This window comes from Dermacentor silvarum, chromosome 1 (genome assembly GCF_013339745.2).
Source record: "Dermacentor silvarum isolate Dsil-2018 chromosome 1, BIME_Dsil_1.4, whole genome shotgun sequence".
Classification (NCBI taxonomy): Eukaryota; Metazoa; Arthropoda; class Arachnida; order Ixodida; family Ixodidae; genus Dermacentor; species Dermacentor silvarum.
In genome coordinates this window covers 235,093,641-235,101,469 of record NC_051154.1, presented here as the reverse complement: position 1 = coordinate 235,101,469, position 7,829 = coordinate 235,093,641, and the positions used below count along the sequence as shown (strand labels likewise).

The window sequence follows — 7,829 nt, the reverse complement described above, 5'->3', positions numbered from 1 at the left end:
AAAGTGATTTTATGCTGATATACGATTCTTTACTGATTTGGAAATGACAGCTGAAGGTGTATGAGGGCCAAGTATGGTGGGTGTGGCTGGCTTCACACCGCGGCGCTCGCAACCGAGGAGTTTAATGCGCTGAGGAAGCTTTCAGGTGCTGCAGTACTGTTGCTACTGCTTAGATGAGGCGAGAAAAAGAAGTGATTTTATGCTGGATATACGATCCTTTAGTGATTTGGAAATGACGGTTGAAGGTGTACGAGGGCCAAAGCGCGTGCTGGTGCCTATTATCAAGTGCGTTTATTTTAAAGCGAAGCTTTGTACCTCTACCAGCCAAGGGTTCTGTCGTGTCCGTCGTAATCAAAAAACGATCCCGACGAACCGCTAACACTTGCAGGTATAGCAGTATAGCTTACTTGAATTCAGGCATTCAGCGTACAACTAAGCACTCGTTTTCGCAAGAAAAACCACAAAAACAAGCTTCAAAGTGATGAGCCAACATGATGGATGATAAGGGCTGCGGGCAAACAACGGAAACAGGCTCAGCGCGGTCCGTAAGATTAGATTGCAGCTGTTGCAAAGCTTATGCAGCTGCTTGAAAGAGAGTTGACGTCATTCGAAACCCTTCCAGCCTAGTAACTGCTTCGGTTCATTTTCTAGACTACCCCACTATGGGGTAGTCTAGTAGTGTATATCACACCAATGATAAAGCAGTAGTGAACATTGTTGTGAAGTAAATAATAATAAAGGCCGTGGTTAAAGTTACGTTGTAGTGTGTGAGTCACCCTCACGGTGACTCACGCAGTCACCGTGAGGGTGGCGTAAAAAGCTTCGCTTTCCAACCACCTTCACAGGGTGGATTGGCGGGCAATTTTTTTTTCTGAAACTATTCACGTGGGTATGAGGAAGTGGAATATCTCTGCAACAGTTCATCAAGTGCCGGAGATGCGATATACTTCAAAATTTGCGGGCTATGTTTTGTACTGTACCTTTTGTTTTATGCTCTAATAAGCACATCACCTCTACAATTATTTTTGTGTAATCTAACGTATGCAGGAAATCATGAGTATCCATTATTATGCCAATTAATCGTGTATGTATATTATGTACCCATTATGTATGCTGTTTTTTTTTTGTGTGATGCCCCCTTACCCAATGCCTCTCACGAGGCCTGTAGGGACTTTTTAAATAAATAAAATAAATACATTTTCAACATCTCATTCCCCCACCTAAATAAGGGCAATTGGACATCCAACTGTTCAAGCTTAGAATACAGGAAAACACACTTCAATTCCTTAAGTTATACTTCGTACTAATTTAATTTATCGCTCGACCCATCTTCATATCAACCAGACCCTCACTTGTCACCATTGGCGGGATGCTATAACACTGCACTTTGCATGAACCAGCACATGTTTTCATTCTCCATACTATAACAGAATGGAATCGTGTACGATCAGGTCACAATCTTGCATTAATAATTGTCTGTTTTTCATTGTATTATCCTTCATTGTCTCGCTTGTTGCCATTGCATGTATTTGTAGCCCTCCCTGCTAGAACCATGTGTCCGCAGAATTAATAAAAATTAAATGAACACATACAAGCAAGAGAGAAGTTCCCTAGAATGTCCCTGGAACCAACTAATGTTTCAACAAGGAAATTTGTCTTCATCAGGGCCCCTTGTCTGCCTTGAAACAGACAAGCCCACTCGTCGATATGTTGACTCCAGCAAGAAGTATGCTGACAGAGGTGGCCTGTACTGAGGCTACCTGCTTATTAATCCTCTGAGCAAAAATGTAAGGTTTTATCTCTCTCTTGCAACAATAATTTTTGTTTGACAACACTTTGTTGTCTGAAATAAATTCACTGAACTGAATATAAAATAGTGGCCGGTGCGAGGTAATGTTTCAATGTGCAGTTACAGCGATTGACTTAGTTGTGCCTTTCAAACATGAACTCTACTGGGAGCAGCTTTAAAAAAGCGAAATGTTAGTTCCCTCCAATACCACAATCGTAACCAATAGCCAGTTTTTTTCCTGCTTTTTTTTCCGGCATGTCAAAAAGGTTTCATTTGAGAGAGCAGCTTCATGATAACTTTAATGTACAGCCAAAATTTACAAACAGAAATAAGGCAACATGACTGACCAGGAAATAGATAAGAAAGGCACACACAAAGATTCTTGTGTAAATCTAACTGCCAACCTAAGAAGCAGTTGCTTGCTTATGGCCTGACAGAATGCACGGGTGCAGACAAGCACCCCCCCCCCCCCCCACCCCTCCCATTAAAAAAAGAAGAAAAAAAAGAAAGGAATGCAGCAACATCGGTAAAAGAAGATAAATTTATAACCGGACTCAAAAAAAGGTGCCATAAAATCTCAACAATAAAAAAAGAAAAGAGAAAATACAGGTGCAATCATAACCAACACGGGGGTGCTTGTCAGTCTGATAGTGCAGGCAATTGTCTTCATCAAAAGTGACGTGGTGCTGTCAGTGGCATTGTTCCTCCTCGTCTCTGAGTGAAATTGGAGTGTGCACATTAAAGAATCCCAAATGGTAAAAATTAATCCACAGTCCTCCACTGTGACATGATCTGGCCAGTAAGACCTCGCAATTGTTTTTTTTAATTGAAGGAGTGCTGACGCAAGTGTCATGGTGGTTTTCAGTGGTCATGACTTCCATTAACTCTCTTAACATCTGGTGCTAGAAGTTACAAGTGATGAAATGAGTGCTATGAAATTGAAATTTGTATTTGTGCTGTCGTATGTTTTGAGACAAATCGCTTGCTGAAAGCAATTTAATTGAACCTTTTTGCTCTTGTCGATTCATTAAAACATCTTTCGGTTTGTCCAATGTAATATTACTTTATCATAACACAAAGGTATCTGGTAAATGACGCCTAAAGGTAGAATGTTAACATTGTTCTATGTGCTCTTTTGCAAGTATTTTTGCTCAAGAGCACCATTCACCAGAAAGCACATAGGCTTGGGGGCTGAAGCGACAACCCTGACACCAGCCCTCGTTGCAATTCTTAAAATTGTGAGTGAGCTCATGCATGTACGGCACGACTGCAACCTTTTATACATATGTTCTTGCATAAGGATTAAGTACATTAACCTTTCCTAATTCAATGATTCAGGTGGGATTCATTATGTTTTGCAAGAAGTATTCAACACTGAAAAATATAAACAACATACCATTTTCAGGAATGTGGGTGTCGCCAATGCTTATTACATAATTTGTTGGCTTTATCATGTAGATAAATACAGCTCTTGAAATTCCACAAATGTTCGTGTGTCACATCATGCTGAGGTTGGGCCCCTGCACTGTAATTTTGGAGCCTGCTGCTTAATGCATATAACGTGCCTTGAGTATTACAATAATGGTCTTCGTCTAATCTGTGGCCATATTTCACACCATTATGAGTGTGAATTAAAATATCTGAAGAACCATGTGTTGCTTACAACACATTTGAGTTTTTGGCAGTTTATGAGAAAACCGTTTAATTCATTGCAAAGACTATACAGTGGCAATTTTTACAATTTTTCCTTGACTCTTGTTCAGAGGCACGTAATATAGTTCTCACTTCATTAAAAAAAAATTCAGACTGGAAGCAGTTAATGCAGACAGCCTCATATTTGTGGCATGCAATGCCAGCGTATTGCATGAAAAAAAATTTAGAAAGTCATCACAGCCATCTGGATAATGCTCATAAAAATATTCATGCACTGAGCAATGTGCATGGTTTGGTTAGTCAGTGCTGAAACCAGCCCAAACCTAAGCACCTCGATATGCCCAACCACAAGCTCGTGAAAGTTAACCTATTCTACCCTTCGTAGCCATTGAGCCGTTGCAGGGGCCTCAGGTTTCGAGCACGGCAACATGTAACTTGCTGATTCATGCCTGTGCCTTCCTGGGAAAACAATCGCCTAGTGGTTCGTGAACTGGAACGTAAAGGCAAAGGTCGGTTCAAGTACTGAAATATATGATAAACTCGGTAGCATTTGGGAAGCTATCGGATTCATGAATGAGCATTTTGAGCTTTTCAAGGCAGATGTTGAAGCTTTGTTTTTTCAGGAAATAGCTGCTGCAAAAGTTGAAAGTGCACAGTGCCGTAGAGAGAATGAGGAATTGCAGAAAGATCTCAAAGAGAAGCTTAGAAGGAGGTTATGTAGCTAAAGTAATACAGCAGAACCTTAAACACTGAGATTAATCTTTCACTGACCCACAGGGAGGACTTGAGGGTAACTGTTACAAACATTGCCATGTCCACAGGTACTAACGTTACAGCTAATGACATAACCATCACACATTGCAGACCACAGAGGGATAAAAACGAACATGATTTGTCATGTAAACACATAACTGATATGCGAGCAGACGTGAGTGGCATGAATCGGGATATTTTGGTGCAGTGACGGACAGGTCGAACTCGCCAGTGCGAACATTGGTTACATTGAGTCAATCCTTGGTCACAAGTTGCAGTGGATCACGTGACCTCTGTCAGTTCCCAGTGTCAATGTGGCCTTTCACACAATATGCCACATTGCACTGCTACGGCTGCCTGAATTATTTCAAAAATTAAATTAGGAGGTTAACATCTTGAAACTGCACAGCAGGTTATGAAAGATGCAGTAGTTGAGGACTTTGGATTCAGCAAAGCATGCAGATTTAAAGCACTCGGCAAACTATTGAGAACCATAATGCAAGCACCACTTTGACCAAATGACTGTCACCTAATATGTTGCGTCCCCATCACTTAAAACTGCATTGTACTATATTAGATGGCAGCTGTGTTGGCTACAGAAAATGGACAAAACAGTGTGTCCTGCTAGGGACCAGGGGCGAGAACTGGTTTTTAATAACGGACGAGTCAACAGCTAGACTCTCCATGCCTCGGAACAGAGCACCTGAACATCTTTTCCCTTGGCAGTTCTGAGAGCCCTAAGACATGACACCAATGCAAAGATCAAGTTGCCTGGAAAAGCCGACTGTAAGAAGCTTATAATACTCATGAGATTCTTGACATGTCCATCAGCACAAATGCTAACATTGTCAATGTGTATGTTCAATCTGTTTGCCACAGATGTGCCTCTTACTGGACTGTCATCCCAATCAACAAGCATTATGTCATCGGTACGTACCTCTGCACTTGTGCAGTCAGAGAGAGAGCTAAGTACTCAAGTGAAACTTTGTGAGGTGATGTTTGGCTGGATTGTGCAAAGCAAATTAACTGATTAGTCTAATGCTATAGCAGATACAAGCACAACTACTCAAAAGGAGTGCCTGTTAAATGTCTCAGGTTTACACAAATGACAAGAATCCAGTCACAGTGATTTTCAGCTAATTTTAATAGAAAAATGACTGAAATTTCTGCACTAAGTACCAAAAACACTGCCTTTCAATTATAAGCATCTGAATCACGTGTCATGTAGGCCAGCTCGCAAAACATTACCAGGCCAGCTCGCAAAACATTACCAAAGGATTTTTTTTGAGTATGAAGCAGATATAGAGAAACAACCAACATACCTCTTTCTAGGAAATGCCTATTGAAGCAGTGGCTCCTAAGAAAGCATGTGTCACTATCCAAATAAGAAACAGCAATGAAGAAAAATGTTACGAAAAGATCTCATCAAACTAACTCGGAACATCAAAAATTGACCAACACTGCCAAGCCTGCCTGCCGGAAAATGTCTTGCAGCATTTGAATGGAACTTTCATAAATGCCATTCTGACTCTGCCATTCTTCTGACTACTACTATGGTTTCCAGGAAAAATGGCCATCCTGGTAACTCAAGAGGTCAGGACAACACCATTGTAGCACAGTTTCACGCTAGTACGCTGTCTTTCACTTACGCTGTCTGACATCAACAATTAAGTCATCTGGCAGTGAGCATTTTCCATAGGACATGTTAGCAGCCATAGTATTTGGTGAGGCCTTTAAACAGACTAAGAAGTGTGGAAAAGAGTTGGAGGCGAAAGCAGTCCTTTTGATCAAGTATTTAACTGAGCTTTCAACTCTGCATGGCATGTGTATTATGTCCTCGTCATATCTAAATTTGTACTGGGTGAACAGTGTACTTCCAACGGAGAACTCGGATCAAAATGACACAGTGGCTTGATGAGGCAAGTGGACAACACAATGGTTTTAAAGTGTTCTTTCATGCTGAGTACTAAGTCGTAACTTTGGTATTGCCAAAAAGCAGCCAGGTCAACAAGATCAACAGTGGACACAAAAGTCGGAATTAAGTGGCAAAAGTATAAAACAATACCTATAAAGCTGTGAAGTTCTTTGACGCATGTGTGCACTTTGGAACTTGGCAACTATGTGAACTTTTGAAGTACAAAAAATGTTGTCATTGGAAACAACTTGTTAATCAGTTATTTGTCACCAAAATGAAATTTCATCACACAGGGTTAGAGGCCTGCCCACAAAAAAAAGAAAAACTAAAAGCTTGATTTTGATATGCTCGAGAGTCAATACCCTGCGATTAATTGTCAATGGTGCCTCTACCAAGTCATCGGGATGTACACTTAGGCAAGAGAGACTTAATGCCAGTGATGCCACAGAAAAGGAGGAAGCACAAGAAACAGCAATGGCAGCCTCTCACATGAACAAAAAAAGCACAACCAAAACAAAGAAACATGGGTGTGGTGGCAAAGCACGGAGAAAAAATGATAGAGACACTGTCATGCATGCCAGGCAAGAGGTTGTGGTTTCTGAAACTGTTTGCACAGGCCTTGACACTACAGCATGTGCCAAAAAATGATCCACAAGTGGACGACTCAATCACTAGTTGTTCTAGTCTTGTGAGCAGCAAGACCAAAGTGTTTCATAAAAATAGTTGAATTTGCAGTGCTCGGTTGCACTGAACCACGTGTAGTACCCTGTGGTTTTGGAAGTGTGTCGGCTATCTCGAGGTGAAATGTACCATTAAATCTGATAGAGGACAAACTCTGATGGTACACTTGCATTCAGTCAGATCTTCCAGATTTAGAAAAGACTAAAAGACCAGAGGAAAACTTCTAAAACTACAAAATGGCACATTATCTGATAAATCAAAGGTTGTTTCCAGTAAAGATGCACTTGCACCGGCAGAAGCTGTAAGCTGCAGTAAATGTTAGACTTAAGGAAGTGAGTGGACTGATGTTACACAAATAATATACACATGATTTCACTACACAAATGAAGGCAGTCATGCCTCATCTCGAAACATAGTTCTCACCTTCTTCTCTCCTATTTACCACATAAGTGCTGCATATTAATACATAGTCTCAATGTTTAGTGCAATGCCTTTGTCACTGGCTAACCACAAATTAAGCACTATTAATATCAGCATTACAGTGTTAGCGTCAGCTCCTATTTTGTGATTGATGAGCCGGCTGTGTTTCCATAAGGCAGGATCCAGCTCCACAGGACTGAATTGCAGATTCTTACAGTACCATGGACACCTGCATAAATTAAGCTTTATGTTTTTTACACACTGCAAGTAAGTACCCAGAGTCTGTATCGATCTTTTAACTCACGGACACAGGCGTACGTTATCATTTTCTTTCAATAAAGAGGTGTAAAGACCGACGAAAAGCTCTTGAACGTGTGTGTACCCACAGTAACAGAAGATGGCTCGAGCGCTGCATAATGCAGGTTCCCTACTGTCAGCTTCGCCGCAATGCATCGGTGGTACGCAGTGAAGCATACCGAGTGTAAAGGGGTCATTGTCACGGGATGGTGTGACACTCGCGGCGCTCGCCGTCACGTCTCCTGTCACAGTACAAACACAGAGACGCGTAATAAATGTGCTGGCATGCCTTAAGAGATATTTCGGACGTGGCTGTGGTGA

At 41.2% G+C, this 7,829-nt stretch overlaps 1 long non-coding RNA gene across 1 annotated transcript; it reads left to right on the top strand.

The window, feature by feature from the left end:
- Positions 1 to 852: 852 nt before the first annotated feature.
- On the top strand, positions 853 to 6,118 carry LOC125942101 (uncharacterized). Its single transcript, XR_007464791.1, has 3 exons — positions 853 to 1,787; positions 2,932 to 3,951; positions 5,528 to 6,118. It is a non-coding gene; the product is annotated as an uncharacterized LOC125942101 (long non-coding RNA).
- Positions 6,119 to 7,829: the final 1,711 nt, after the last annotated feature.